Below are 16,552 nucleotides of genomic sequence, written 5' to 3'. Positions count from 1 at the left end.
ATGGTAACTGTTGGGTTTTCTAGGACCCGTGGTGGTGTAGTGGTTACACATTGGGCTGCTAACCTCTCAAAACAAAGCAGTTTGAAACTACCAGCTCTTCAGAGGGGGAAAAAACAAGCTTTCTACTCCTGTAAAGCTTTATAATCTGGGAAACTCACAGGGGCAGGTTGGTCCTGTCCAAAAGGGCCCCTGTGAGTTGGCTTAGTTTTGTTTTGTAAAAAATTATTAATTGGGGGTTAATGCATGCAAGGGGGTAACCCCCCAAACAAACAAAATGGGAAAAGCTCTGCTAGGTGGAGCTTTCATAATATGCATTTTTCCCTGCTTAAGTGAGCATCAAGCAACTTGCTCTGAATTGGTGCACCAGGTGGCATTGCCTGGGAAGGTTCTCTCTGGTCACAATGAATTTTTTTTATAAAAGCAGTTTCTTTTGAACCTTGGTTTTTTTTGTGTGTGATGGTCGATTTAAGAGAACAGCATGCAGCTTTGAAATTTTGTTTTTTCTTGCTCTGGAAAAATGCCGCAGGAACCGTGGTGCTGAACTCAACTTTCAAGGACAGTGATATGGGAAAAACAAGTGTACAAGTGGTTTTCTCGTTTGAAAAAATGGTGAAATGTCATTTGATGACAAACCTTGTTCTGGACATCCATCAATTTCCCAAATGGAGGAAAATGTCGATTTGTAGTACACTTGCTGTTTGTTCCACCAGGTCAGACTGTTAATCATGCTTTCTATTTAGAGGTTCTGAAAAGATTGCATAACAGGGTGTGACTAAAAAAGCCTGATTTGTGGCTGAAGGGGGCACTGGTTTTGCCACCACGACAATGCACCTGCTCATGCAGTCATCTTAGTGTGCCAGTTTTTGACAAAAACCAGCAAGCCTCTCTTTCCCCATGCATCTTACTTACCTGACTCACTGTGCAACTTCTGTTTCTGCAAATAAAGGGGGACATGAAAGGCCAGTAATTTGATGACATAGAAGAGATGAAGAAAAAAAACGAGGGAAGTGCTGTCAGCCATCCAAACATGAGTTTGAAAAATGTTTCCAAGAATGGAATCACAGATTTGACAGATGTATCAAGTGTAATGGCGAATACTTTGAAGTTGATAAGGTTGTTTTGTAAAAATATTTAAATACATAGCTTTGAAAATAATTTCCAGTTTTTTGGGATACTTGTATATCATTCCATAATTCACTCACATAAAGCAGAATTGTGCAATTGCTACCACAGTCAGTTTCCAAACATTCTTTTTCTTCCTGGATTCCTTGACATCATCTCCCATTTACCACCATCACCACTGTCACACCCCCACCCCCACCCCAAAACCCTTATTCTACTTGCTGTCCTGATAGGTTTATAGCATTTTCTTATGCCTTTTATTATATAGAGGAATTTCCCTTTTATTTCCTGCTTCATCTATGGGGATATTAGTCTTTACTTTTGTCCTGGTATCTTTTTATCCACTTGGCTGTGGAATCATACTAGCCTCATGAGACGGATTCAAAATTTTGTGGAAAAATAGAATTGAAAGATAAAGGGATTTTTACATAGATTTTCTCTTCTATTATTTAGAAAATATGGAAGTAACTTTTTTGATAAATGTGTGGTAGAATTTTCCTCTGAAGCAATCTACCCAGGCCTTACCTTTTTGGGGGATATTTTTGATTGCGCATTCAGTTTCTTCATTTTTATCCATTCTTTGAGTTTGGCTGTTTATAAGTTTCTTCAGTGTAGGAGGCTTATGTGTTTCTAGGAATTTGGCCTAGATTATCTAATTGGCATGCAATTGTTTTATCTTTTAGTTCCTCTTTAAAGTCCGTTGTAATATTTCCAGTTTCATATATAATTTTAAACGCTTATATTTTCTCTCGCTTTCTTCATCAGTTTAGCTGTCTGTTGATCTTAAAAAAAAAATTCTGGTGTTGGTAATTCAATTTTTTCCTACTTGCTATTTCATTTATGTCTGCTTTAGTCATTATTTTCTTCTTTTTTTTTTATTTTCTTCTTTCTGGTAGTTTTCAGCATGCTGTGTAGTTCCCCAACTCCCAGGTTCATCAAATTGTAAAAGTAGCATATTTATTTGAGATTTTAAAAAACATATAAGCATTTACCGTTATAAATTTCCCTGATTTCTGCCTTTGCTGCATCCCATACATTTTGATACATTGTACTTTCATTTTCATTTAACTCTAATGATTTTTTAATATCCATCTAAATTTTTTTCTTTGACCATTTGTAGCTTAATAGTGCTGTTTAATTTCCACGTTTGTGAATTTCCAAATTTTTTTGTTGCTGCCATTATGACTTTTTAGCTTTATTTATTTGTGGTTAGACATCATATTTTGTATGATTTCAGTCTCTTTTTAAAAATTTTATTAAAACATGCTTAGTGACCTGGCAAACACATGGTCTACATAGTGTATTATTGAATAAGAGTGTTATAGTGCAGTGATTTACGTGATGTGATTCTTCCAGCTTTAAGCCTTGTAACTGTTACCAAATTGGGAGGTGGAGGAGAGACCACGTAGATGGATGGATGCATTGACTCTGGCGTGGAGATTGGTCAATTTGCCTTCACTTTGGGTACAAAATGAGCCAAGTGAGCAGCAGCAATCCAAACAAGCAGCCATCTAATTGAGATGTCAGCTAGGTCTACATGGAAGAAGCACACCATCATGAGTCACTGAAGGACTGGATTCCATATAAGCCAAAGTCAAAGGAAGGATCAGTATCACATTCTAAATTGTGAGCATGCAGTGTGCAAAAGGTGATGGATGACAGTGGCCACCCTAAGATTTATTTGTGGAACTACCTAGGAAATACACCTCCAGAGAACAACCCCCTAGCTAAAATTGAGGATGGGAGGAAAGTGGTCACTAAACAGAGTGCTTGGGAGAGAGAAGTATAGAAGATCAAAGGCATAAATCTGACCCGAGCAGTTAAAACTTTTGTCAGTAGACAACTCCCCCTCCGGAGACAACTCCCCCTTATGATGCTGGCTGGACCTGATCAGGTTTCCAACATTTTCTGTAGTTTTGTTTTGTTTGTTCATATTAGAGTGTCTCTCAGAGGTATTGCACGAGTGGAGGTCACCCTCTTGAAGCTGTGTTATGTGCTTTTCTATTTTTCGTTCTATGAAACCCAAGATCGATGAACCTGTAGAGACAGCAAGGAGAATAAGGGGAACGGAGAGAAGAGGTATAGTGCTGGTGGTAGAGTGAAAGACAGACGATATCAAGGAGTCCATGTGGAAAAAGAATGTTTGGCAATGAATTGTGGTAACAATTGTACATTTTACTTGATTTAATTGAAATAAGGAATAAGATTTTGGGATTTTATATATATATATACATATATATATATATACCGGACCCAGGCAGGACATTAAATAATTTATTGCACGTGCAACAGGATTATTTAGAATAAGAAATTTTCAGGATTTAGTTCTTCAGTTATATATTTATATATATATAAATTCCCAACTAATATGAAAGAAAGAAGAGCCACAGGGAAGCATGCCCTTTGGACCCTTGAATTTCTGCACACTGACCCTCTGATATTTGAGCCAGAGAAGTGTGACTCCAGATAAGTGGTGGAGAAGCAGTGGCAGCAGAGACAGCAGCACAAGACAAGAGCACAAGACAGCCATGGACTTGCAGCCCATGGAGCAGGAAAGCATAATGCCTTCACTATGACCCTCCCTTGCGGAATCAGGCACCTCCATGCCCTGTATTTGAGGAGCTAGAGCTGAGTACTTTGAGGCTGTGGCTTATCATGGTGTTGAGTGCCAGTTAGATTTTTATCAGTAGCACTAAAAGAGCTTTATAACAGTGCCCAAGCTGGACGGAGGCCAAGGCACCACATAACTGAGTGAGAACCAGAGAGAAGAATACCTGTGGATATAACTGAGAAGAGGCTGACATAACTGAAGAACTAAATCCTGAAAATTTCTTATTCTAAATCATCCTGTTGCACGTGCAATAAATTATTTAATGTCCTGCCTGGGTCCGGTAATGCAGGGGAAGAGACTGATAAGATTCGCCTGTGAGTAATTGTAAATAGGATTCCCTGGAATGCAATGCCATCCTATGGGTATATAAAATGAGCCTTCTGAGAAGCTGGAAGAGGGATCTCATTATCAGCAAGAGCCTGGAGTGGATCACATCCTCTGGACCTGAGATCCCTGTGTAGTTAACCTGCTGGATCCATAAGATAGCTGTAGCATCAAAGGAGCAGCACCAGCAGAACCAGGAGCCAGAACATGGAAGAGAGTCGTGTATTTCCCAGACCATGGAATAAGTACCGCTGAGTGCAGGAGACTGGCTTGTGGAGGGAGGGGTGCTCCTGGGCACTTAATTCAGAGAGCTGGGTTTGCTGACCCATAAAGCGTGAACTAAATGCCTTCAGGCTTACAGCCCTATAACATACAAATAGAGTGGTATGTCCCTTATGGCATTTATTAACAGACCTGAAAGAACTTTGTAACATGTCTTGATAAACGATTTTCCTGAGCATTGCTCAATGGCATTGCAACCTTTTAACTTCCTCAATAAACCCTTTAATCATGAATTTTGTCTGTGAGGTCCGGATAACCACTTTAGTGGAGATCTCGTAGAGAATAGTAAGGTAACACACCCATAAGCGGAAGTACAGTCTGTGTGGCCATTGCAAGGAACTGTGTAGAAGCCAGAAAACAGATGAGTGCTGTGGTAAGGGTAGTGGGTATCAGAATTGGTAAAGGAGGAAAGAGGATGGAGACATGTGTAATCCCTGCCTCCTAAGATTCTTCTTTCCCCTTGTGAAATTAGAAGTCAGATTTCACCTCATACCATTTTTATAATTGTTCTATAAATGCCTTTTAGGTTTAATGGTTTGCAGCGTTATTCTTCAGACCTGTTTTAGTTTTTTTACTTGGTCTTCTTTGTTAGATGTGCTGTCCATTACTGGAAGAAGTGTATTGAAATATCTGTTGTGTGGAACAGTCTGTTTAACCCTTTAATTCCCTGAGTGTTTGCTGTATAGATTTGGGGACTTTGATATTAGGGTATATGTGATTGTTTTATCTTGATGAATTGGCTCATTTATCATTATACAAATGTTCTTCTTTGTTTATTAAGACAGGGGTTGAGTTAAATTATATTTTGTCTGATACTAAAATCACTACCCCGAGTTTTCTTTAGACTACTGTGTGCATAGAACTCCCCCCCTCCCCCAATCTTTTCACTTTCATCGTAGTTGTATTCTAAGGTCTGACATTCATGCAAAGGGTGAATATTTGGTCATTTTAAAAATTCATCTGCCACTCTGCAGTTTTATTGGAGCACTTGTTAATTTATGTTAATGATATTAAGGAAGGACGTATGCAATTTTTTTTTAAGTAAGCCAAAATATTTATTGCGTTGATCTTTCTTTTTTCTTTTAAACATTTTATTAGGGACTCATACAACTGTTATCGCAATCCATACACACATCAATTGTGTAAAGCACATTTGTACATCATTCTCAAAACATTTTCTCTCCACTTAAATCCCCAACATTAGGTCCTCATTTTTCCCCTCCCTCCCCGCTCCCCCCTCCCTCATGAGCCCTTGATAGTTTATAAATGGGTATTTTGTCATATCTTGCCCTGTCCGACGTCTCCCTTCACCCACTTTTCTGTTGTCCGTCCCCCAGGGAGGAGGTCACATATAGTTCCTTGTAATTGGTTCCCTCTTTCCTACCCATTCTCCCTTTACCCTCCCTGTTTCGCCACTCACACCACTGGTCCTGCAGGGCTCATCCGCCCTGGATTCCCTGGATTTTCAGTTCCTATCTGTACCAGTGTACATCCTCTGGTCTAGCCAGACTTGTATGCAATTTTTTAATTTAACTCATTGTCCCTCATTTCTTCCAGTGTCGAGTTAATATTTTTTAGTGTGACATTTTGATTTTCTTTTCCTTTCTCATTGTGTATTTTAAAATTACGTTCTTTTTTACCATGAGGGTTATATTTACTATCTCAGTTACAAATCCAGGTTTAAATTGTAACTTAAATTCAGTAAAGTGTAGTAACTCTCTTCATTATTGCCCCCTCTTCCCATTTGTTATTTTTATCATTTGTTAAATCTGTATGCACATGTCCTGTAACATAAATTTGTACTTAGAGAAGTATATATAGTTCACCCTTGTCTTGCACCATTTTTACGGATCCGTGCTGTTTTTTTGCTTACTGCTTTGGAGTTCCTGGTGGTATAGTGGTTCCACTGTCCTGCAGTCCACATGGTCGGCAGTTAAAACCACTAGCTGCTCCCTGGAGAAAGACTGGGCTTTCTACTCCTGTTAACAGTGATAGTCTCAGAAACCCACATGCCGTCACTATGAGTCAGCATAGACTTGATGGCAGTGAGCAGGAGTTAAGTATAGATTTCTTGTTGGGTTTGTTGGCATTTGTGTGGGGAAAGGTCAAGATTTTAGATCTTCTTATGCCTGCATCTTCCCACTCCACATGAATTTTTGTTGGACTAATATTGATAATATGAGATCCTTGTTGGGAAATATAATAGAGCCCGTTGCAAAGAAAACACAGTTACAATGTGTTTCAGTGAATAATAATACTCCTGGGTGTGGAGGTCCAGCCTCCACAACTGAATGGGTCAGTTGTATAATTGAAGGGTAAATTAAAGAACAACAGACAGGACATGTACATGTTCACCTGGCATCCAGAACCAGAGTTCTCTCACAAGTTTATATAGTCTCAGGCATGCATGCAAGCCATGTCACACATATACGTAACAGGAAGGGGTTGTATTAGAGGCATGTAGACGAGCTTGGGATGTACACATAATAAGAATGGGAGGCACTAGAGACATACATGTGAGATAGGAAAGTACATACTTCCTAAGTCAGGGGTTCTAGAGCTTAGATGGCTACCTAACCTGGGTCGCCCTGAGCTGGCTTGACTTGAAGTGTTCCAGAGTTCGTCTCCAGGGGACAATCTGTGATCCTCATCTGAAGGGAGTGGGGCAGACAATAGGGTCTGACTGCTCTCCATGGCAGACAACCTTCAAGCAGATAGCGTTCAAGCAGCTAACCTTCACAAGCTAACGTGCTTGTGAGCAGCATCTTAACATTGGCACATGGGGACATTGTGGGGAACAACTTTTACTTAGGAGAATGACTGGGATATGTATCTCCAACTATGAGTGTGAAGACCCTCCTCCACCAAAATCTGCCTCCCCAACTCCTTATATATGAGCACAAAGGATTCCCTGTTCTCAATTTCCCACACATGGACATTTTTCATTCGGTTTTTTAAATTTTTCTTTTGGTTTAGTTTTAGCATATAAGTTTCAGGTTGTCATCTCTCAAAAGAAGTAGGAAAATTGTTTTAACATACTATTTGTTTATTGAATATTTTTACCTCATTGTTACACCAAAACACCAAACCAATTCCATTGCCTTCAAGTCATGTCTGACTCTTAAGCAGCGATATAGGACAGCATGCAACTGCCAGTAGGATTTCCAAAGATGTAAATCTTTATGAGATCAGACTGACACATCTCTCTATCATCGATCTACTATCGGATTTGTACTGACAAACTTTCATATATTTATATGTTCCTGAGGAGTGATTCAAATGTAGTATCTCAAATAATAAGATGTGTGCTATTGACCTCTTTATATAAATGTACCTTTTCTTATCAACTGTATTTCCTGAATAGAACATTCCACCTGATAAGTAATTCTTGTATGGTTTTGTGTTAGTAAGTTTTTAAAAATTCTTTTTAAATATTGTGAAATAGATTTAACTGGATTAAAATTTTGATTTGAGGTTTTAGAGGTAAGAAATCATTCTGTTAATTTATCTATTATTACCACACCTTACCCCACCCCTGCACAGTTCCTGTGCAAAAGATATATTTACCTATTTTTAATGTTTTACTTAAAGCAAAATCAAACTTTAAAAAAAATAGCCATCATTCACTAGGATAAGTCTAAACATTTTAGAGAAGTAAAACAGTGTCTGTTCCTACTTTCTAAATATGCATGAATGTATTGTGTATGTATGAGGGGGTAGCCCAACAAAAACAGAATTTTTTTTTCAAAGCTATGTATTGAAATTTTTTTTACAAAACAACCTCATCACCTTCAAAGTACTCTCCATTTGTCAAATCCATTTGTCAAATCCATTTGTCAAATCTGCCATTCCATTCTTGGAAACATTTTTCAAACTCATCTGTTTGGATGGCTGACCTCCCTTGTTTTTTCTTCGCCTGTTCTATTTCATCAAACCACTGCCCTTTCATGTCCCTCTTCATTTGTGGAAACAAAAAGAAGTCACATGGAGCAAGGTCAAGTGAGTGAGTTGCAAGAGAGGCATTCTGGTTTTTTGCCCAAAACTGACACACTGAGATGGCTGCATGAGAAGGTGCATTGTCATGGTGGCAAAACTCCCCCATCTGCCACAAATCAGGCCTTTTTTTGGTCAAACACTGTTATGGTATCTTGTCAGAACCACTAAATAGAAAGCATGATTAACAGCCTGACCTGATAGAATGAACTCCAAATGCACTGTGAGTCAACATTTTCATTATTCAGGAGGTTCCAGAATGAGATTTGTCATCAAGCGACATTTCACCTTTTCTGAAACAAGAAAGGCACTTGTTCACTTGAGTTTTTTCCATAGTGCATCCTTGTAAGCTGTGTTCAACATCACAACAGTTTCTGCAGCATTTTTCCAGAGCAGGAAACTCAATTTCATAGCTGTATGTTGTTCTCTTAAATCAGCCTTCACAATAAAACGAGGTTCGAGGACAACTGCTTTTACGAAAAAGTTCACTATGATGAGAGAGAAACTTCTCAGGCGACGCCACTGGGTGCACTAACTCAGAACAAGTTGCTTGATGCTTGCCTAGCTGGAAAAATGCTTACTATGAAAGCTCTGCCCAGCTGAGCTTTTTTCTGTTGGGGGTGGGGGGCGCTATCCCCGCTACCCCCTCATAAACATATTCATAAAATTTTCAAAGACTATATGAATCCTTTCATTGAAAGTAGTTGTTTTCAATTCTGTCAAAGCACATAACATCTTAGCACTTAACTTTGTTTCCCAGTTCTTTATTGTTTTTCTTTTTAAAAATGTTTTGAGGTTTTCTGGAGAACCAATATACATCACTAAAAAGAAGTGATGACAGCTAGACACTAGCTAGTATAGTTCTATGTGACATTGAAAGAAAAATCAACAAGAGCTGTTCATGAGGACTTTTTAAAGTCCATTAGCCCAGCATTTGAAATGAATACATTAATGAACAAAAACCGTATGGCAAATTCTGTCTTGCTCATATAGTCCCTAATCGTTATCACCTATTATGTACTCCTAAAAAACACATTCGAAACAAAAAATTCTTAAAATGTACTTCGGTCTCTAAATTTTTTTGCTTGATTTTCATACACAAATATATTGTATATGTGTATGTAAGATTTCCTATTGGATGTTTGAGCTATTTAAAAGTGTGTTACTGCTTAATATTCACATTTGGGACTTCTACAATTATCTTTGTTTTGTTAAATTTTAATTTTGCTGTGGTCTGAGAACATACATGATTCTTCTCCTTTTAAATGTAAAGATTGTTTTATGGTCCAGCTTAGTGATTGTTAAATGTGCACTTGCAAAAAAAATGTGTATTCTGCTTATCCTTGGCAGAATATTCTGTAAATGTCAATTAGGTTAATTTGTTTTATGACATTTAGCAGTGTTTTATATTCTTGCTAACTCTCTGTGTAGTGGCTCTATCAGTTATTGAGAGTAGAGGTATATTAATTGTCTTCTTAATTCTGTCTGTTTATTTGATGTATTTTTTGCTTTGTTGTCCAATATATATACTCAAAACCAAAAAATCCAAATTCACAGTCAGTAAGTAATTTCTTATTCTTAGGGCCCCTATAAGAACCGAGTAGAGTTGTCCTTGTGGGCTTCTGAGTCTGTAATTCTTGACATCTTTCTCTGACACTGTAACTCTAGACATCTTTCCCCTGTGGAGCTCCTTGTAGTTTGATCTACTGACCTTGGGACTAGAAGGCCAGCATGTAAACCACTACACCACCAGAGGACCTTCAAATAGTTTGTGGGAATGAAAAGTGATGGAATATTTTCATCAACTTTTTGACGTCATCTCATATATTTACAATTCTTTTAGCTTCTTGATGGATATTGACCTTTTTTGTTCTATTTTGACCTATTTCTTGTCATACAATTTTTATATTAATAAAACTATATTTATTTATGTATAGTGTTTTATTTATATACTGTTGTATATATATGTATTTATACTGTTTGGTATATCATTTTCCTTTTATTTAATTTCAACCTATTTTTTTCCAATACTTTTATTGGGGGCTCTAATATCTCTTATCACAATCCATACAATCATCCAGTGTGTCAAGCACATTTGCACATATGCTGCCATCATAATTTTCAAAACGTTCTCTTCCCACTTGAGCCCCTGATATCGGCTCCCCATTTCTTCCCCCTCCCTCCCCCACCTTTCCTCCTTCACAAACCCTTGATAAGTTATAGATAATTATCTCTTTATGGAAGTAGAAAGCCTCATCTTTGTCCTGAAGAGCTGACTGTGGTTTCAAACTACCAGAACTAATCTTGCATTTAGCAACTCAGCAGGTAACCACTATGCCACTAAGACCCCTAGTGCCTTAATTTGCGGTTCATTTGTGCTTCAGTGGATTATATCCCTTCATAGTACAATACTGCACTCAGTAATTCACTGACACTAGGTCAGAAAGTCAGAAAACAATGCACTGTCATTTAGTCCATTCAGACTCCTAGTCACACCCCAGAGCTCCTTAGTTTTAAATCCTGTTTTGCTCACTGCCATCTAGTTGGTTCTGACTCCCAGGGACAGTATAGGGCAGAGAACTGCCCTTATGGGTTTCTAAGACTGTAAATCTTTCTCCCAAGACTGAAGATCAGTCACTTATAGATGGCATATAACTGGATCTACTTTTTTCCCCCACCTCTCCTAGTTTGGTGATTTGTGTCCTTTTATTTTAAGTTTAGACTATTTACATTTATTTTTATTTTATTTACTTATTTATTTGGTTGGCTTTTGTTTTCTTCAGTACTCTCCCCCTAGGTGGGTTAGTGCCCTGAAGACTTAGTCACATTTAATATCAATATTGTGTGGTTGATTTGCATTTGTCTTTTTCTACATGTGCCCTGTATTTTTTTCTGTATTCCCTTCTGTAATGCTTCTTAACCTCTCTCCCTAATTTGTGTTGATAGTTCAGGTGTTTTTTTTTAACTTATTGTAATGTTATTTTCTTAGTGATCACTCTTCTTCAAATTAGTACTAATATACATTCAATCAACTATAGAAACTCTGATCTACATTATTTCCTTTCTGCTTCTCTTGTGCCATTATTGTCATATCTATGATACGAAAACCAATCCCACCACCATTGAGTCAGTGCCAACTCATAAGGACTCTGTATAGGTTTTCTAAGAATATAAATCTTTACAAAAGCTGACACATTTACAAAAAGTGCTCTTGAAGTCTCCAAACTGCGAATTGTAGATTTAAATAGTATTTTTAGATCTGTTACTCCTTTTTAGATGTGTCAGTTTTGTTGATGCACTGTTAGGTGCATACTTTTTGGTTAGTTCAAAATGTACATCTTGCTGACTGTTAGTGTTTAATTGAACATTTTTAAAGTTGTCATTCAAAACTCCACTGCCATTGCATTGATTCCAACTCATAACAACCCGATTGGACAAAGCAGAACTGCCTCTGGTTTTCCAAGACTGTAACACTCTATGGGAAGTAGAGATCCTCATGCCTCATACTTTTGTCAAGAAATAGGTAGTGATTTCAATCTGCTAAAATCAGATTGAAGTTAACAGCCTACCTCAGTTCCACTGCACTGCCACTGTTCTTACCATTGACTTATTATACCTAACTCCGGAGTCCTGGTGGCCTAGTGGTTACCCATTGGGCTGCAATTTATAAGCCTTTATTTGGAAACCACCAGCCACTCTGCGGGAGAAAGAACTTTCTATTCCTGTAAATAATTACAGTCTCAGAAATTCAAAGGGCAGTTCTACCCTGTCTTCTAAGGTCTGTAGGAGTCAGCATCGACTCAACTCAATGGCAGTAGGGTTTTTAATACCTAATTTCTTTTTAGTGATTGCCATCAAGTTTACAGTACCTACTTTTATGTAACCCAAATCTGTCTTCAAGTAATGTTGTACTGTGTCAAGTGTAGTGTAAGAATTTCTCCCTGCCATCCTTTCTGCAATTACTATATATTTTACTTTTACATAAACATCACAATTCAGTTACTCATATAGCTTTGATTAGTTATTTTTTAGAGCAATGAAAAATAAGAAAAAGATGAATGCTATTTTATCTTTGTTTCCAATGCTTTTCATTTCTTTGTTTAAATACAAGCATACGTCTTCTACATGGAGAACTTCCTTTAACATTTTCTATAGAGTCTCTCTACTTGGTTTAAAGGATATTTTTGCTGCTCAGAGAATTCTGATTTGATACCTGCTCCTCTGCCAAAGCACTTTGAAGATGTTACGTATTATGTTGTTTCTTATACATGATTTCTCAGAGCAGGTCGGCTGCATTCCCTAGTCCTTTAGTCCTAGTTCCTCTCTAGGTAAAGTGTCTTCTCTGCTCTGACCGCCATCAAGATTTTCTGTCTGTAATTCTCAGCAGTTTCACGTGTGGGCTTCTCGGGTAATTGGCCTAATTAGAGTTCTCTGAACTTACTGCATCTATTATTTGATGTTTGTTACTATGTTTGGAGTATTCTTGGCCTTTGCATTTTCAAGTATTTCTCCTGCCTATTTTCTCTCCTGGGATTCTAAGCATGTGTATGTTAGCTTGTCTGATACTGCCCCATAGCTCTTGATTGTTCCGATTTGCTTTGTTTTAAAGATGGACTTGCTATATTTGGACAATAGATACTAAAATATATGCTTGAAGATGAGTATATCCTTCTTTCTGTTGGGCCTTTCGTGTGGGAACTGTGTTAATCTAGCCGTGATTTGGGTTATTTTTATTTTGTGTTGTTAAGATGGTCACCTTCAGTGTGAAACATTATGAAGTTTTCTAGGATAATTTCTATCTGAATTGTTTTTCTCAATGTGTTTGCATAGTGTGGCTTTGGGTCTTTTTTGCACTGTTTCCCAGAAAGAATTTGTCTCTTGTAGCAAAGCAAACCAAACTCACTGCCATTGAGTCAGTTCTGACTCATTTGCTGGAGAGGTTTGGAAAGTACAGATAGTCTCTGTTTTGATTAATGCTCAGTCTAAGGTCGGTGCCTGTGAACCTGGGTCTTGGCAGTATGAACTTCAGTTGTTTCTGCCTTTCACTGAGGATATCGTTTTTTTTCATTTCTGGTTCTCCTCTCTGACCTTAGTGGGTTTTTACCCTCAGACTACATTTTTCATTGTCCTTTCCTTTGTAGAGTAATCCTTGTATTCCTTGGGTGACACAAGAAAGATGCAGTAGTTTTGACAGTGGTTGCCGTTCCCCTTCTCCAGCCACTACCGTAAGCTTTCTTGAAGTTCTTCCTGATCGTCCCTGGAGGTGGTCACGGAGCGCAAGCTCTGAGAGGCTGTGACACCCCCACCCCAGCTCCCTATGCTTATTGCCTTCTAGACCGTCAGACCCCCACCCCCCCACCCCGACTCTACAGGTCGATAAACCCGTGAAACAAGTATAGATTCATACGTTCAAGATAGACCACGCTTAGTTTTAACTCTTCATATCTTCTCATTTTACTTTCCCCATAGTATTGTTTTGTCAGGGACCTTAGTTCTCTACAAGGTTCAAGAAATGTGATTAATTTGTAGTTGTCGAGCTATATTGTTGTTAGGGAGGGAGCTCCATCTTGGAGCGTGGCCCTCCAGTTTTTAACAGTGAAGCACTTCTATAAATACAAGTAGAATTTTTTAAAATTGTGTGTGTTTTTAAGAATCCCATTAAATGATCTTAGACTTACCTCTTGCTATTTTAAATGGTATATTGCCAAGCTGCATTTTCAACCTGCATTAAGAGTAAATATACACTTTTTTTCTTAAAATATTTAGAGGCAATTACTGTCTTGAATATCTGGTATAACATATACCAGAAAAATGACAAACCTCACTTAGTTTCCTTCCAGTTAATTAAACTGCTAGTACCCCAGCCCTCCGTCACACTGCCACTTCCACATCACTGTCTGTGCCACTGCTGCCTCTTATCCCACATGTAATTGTTCAATCTTGTGACAAAAGTAATTGATTATAAAAGGCGATTTAGTTTCCGAGTTGCTGGTAACAATAAAATTATCTATTTGAAATGTAGTTTCTAATGAAGGTTTCAATACAAATTTAGCCAGCGGCAGATTTTACAAGTGTGGGAAATATTCAGGCTATCTAGGAGTCATGATGTGATGCAGTCTTCACCATTATGGACTTTTTAATTATTTAGTCTCAAATAATGAGCATTTCCTTAATAATTTGTTTGGCTGTTTTTATATTCAGCAAACACATGTGAAGGCATGTTTATGCCAATTTGGCTTTCTATTTGTAAACCAGGGTAATAGCTTTGGAAATGCAAACCATATAAACTATTACAATGATTAATGGGTTAATTTATTTTATTTTATTAACTACAGCCTCACCCTATACCATTCCATGAATTCAAAATCAAATTTACTAAGTACAGCGTTTTGCCATTTTCTTTCACCTGGAATTCCTTAATCATTATTGTTGCTTTGCATTTCACTCCTATTTATTCATCAAATAACAATAATGCTTTTTATGAGATCTCTCTGTTGTTTGCCTCTTCCCTTTCGTTCCTTCTTTTCATCTTCATATTCATGCTTTGTGCCCCTTTATGGATTACGTCCAGTCCCTCTTATCCTCTTGTATTTAGCTCTGTAACCTGTTACCAGATGTCCTTAATCTTTACACATCCGGAATGTGGAAAAGAGACAAAGGTGGCTTCTACTTCTTGTGTGACCCTGTCCTTCAGAAAGTTTATGTCAAATTTAAAATGTCCATGTAATTCCAACTTGTATGTCTTGGTTTTGACTAGAGATTAGGGGAAACTTTGACAAGTATAATATCTGAATTTGTTAATTGTTTAATCTATTTCATCGAAGAATGAAATTTGAATTACCTCATTTGAACATTACATTCTATCTCAACTGTCAAAAAGGATCTTTAAGAAAAATCAATACTTGATGGCAGCAAATGTGCTTGACACAATGGGCGGATGTATGGATTGTGATAAGAATTGTATGAGCCCCCAATAAAATGTTTTTGAAAAAAAAAAGAAAAATCAATACTATCTTCTAAGTAAAAATACAATAGAAAAATTGATAGAACAGTAACTCAGCTTTCCAATCTAGTAGTAATTAATTAGCTTATTAATTATTATATATGACTCTGTACTCCATGTATAATAAGTATAGTATAATAACAGACACGATTTTAGGAGTCATTCCTTTCTCCATGTCTTTCATGATTGCTTTTTATTCCTGTATTTGGTTTTAAGGTATCATGTCTAAACTATCCCTACACTGAAAGGCTGTTTTCCCCTTCATCCAGAATCTGGCATAGTGATTTTTCACAATCTTATTTTTGTTTACTAGCACAAATGACCTAGTACATTAAGAAAGATTCTTATTTGCACCATCTGTTCTCATTCCTATTTTGAACAAGTACTCATGTTGCTCATGTATCTGGGTTGCCCTGTTCACTCTCTTCTGATTATCTAGATCTCTTAGCCTTTCCAACACAGCCTGTAATTTTCTGTTTCTCACTTGGCCACCTTATATCCCATTGGTTGTTAGTTACTCCCAACTACTATTCTTCTACAGCATACACTCTACCTTCTGCCATTATTATTTTAATGTAATTTTTTCTTTACCAAGATGAGTTTTACCCAGTTATACTTTTAAATTCTACTTTGAATTTAAAAACAAAAACAAAAAAACACCATTGGTAAGAACTATATAGGTTTCTGGAAAGAGTTTAGTTCTGATAAAATCTACTTAGTCTGGGGAATATGCTTTAATAAATTTTATAGAATCATAAATATACTGACTAAAATTATGCAATAATACAGTCATTACTAGAGCCAACTATATTTTCATTACAAAGAACTTCATTAGGTTACAATATTTTATTAAGAATAGGGAACATGCATTTGTATGGCTCCTAGTATATACCAGTTACTTTTTGCTTATATACTATGTATACTTGAGTATAAGCTGACCCAAATATCAGCTGAGACACCTAATTTTACCACAAGAACTGCATTAAAAATGTGCTGAAAAACTCGGCTTATACACGAGTATATATGGTACTCTGCTTTGTTATCTTGGAATTGTTGCAAAAGCTCTCATGAAGTTCCCAAAATATCTGTTTGTTGGAAGAAATTAGGTCTCTAGAGATGGTTAAGCAATGATGTGACAAGACAAGGTCTCCATGTCTTAAATTCATTGTTGTTTTTAACTCTCTTACATATACACCACTGCCGTTGAGTTGATTCCA

The 16,552-nt window shown here is 37.3% G+C and overlaps 1 protein-coding gene across 2 annotated transcripts in view; it reads left to right on the top strand.

Annotated features, from left to right (window-relative positions):
* Positions 1 to 16,552, top strand: part of COP1 (COP1 E3 ubiquitin ligase) — a 185,029-nt gene that overhangs the window by 144,750 nt on the left and 23,727 nt on the right. The window lies entirely within an intron of this gene.

This window comes from Echinops telfairi, unplaced genomic scaffold (genome assembly GCF_000313985.2).
Source record: "Echinops telfairi isolate 266 unplaced genomic scaffold, ASM31398v2 ScPeMD7_7424;HRSCAF=8462, whole genome shotgun sequence".
Lineage (NCBI taxonomy): Eukaryota > Metazoa > Chordata > Mammalia > Afrosoricida > Tenrecidae > Echinops > Echinops telfairi.
This window is presented reverse-complemented; position numbering and strand designations above follow the sequence as displayed.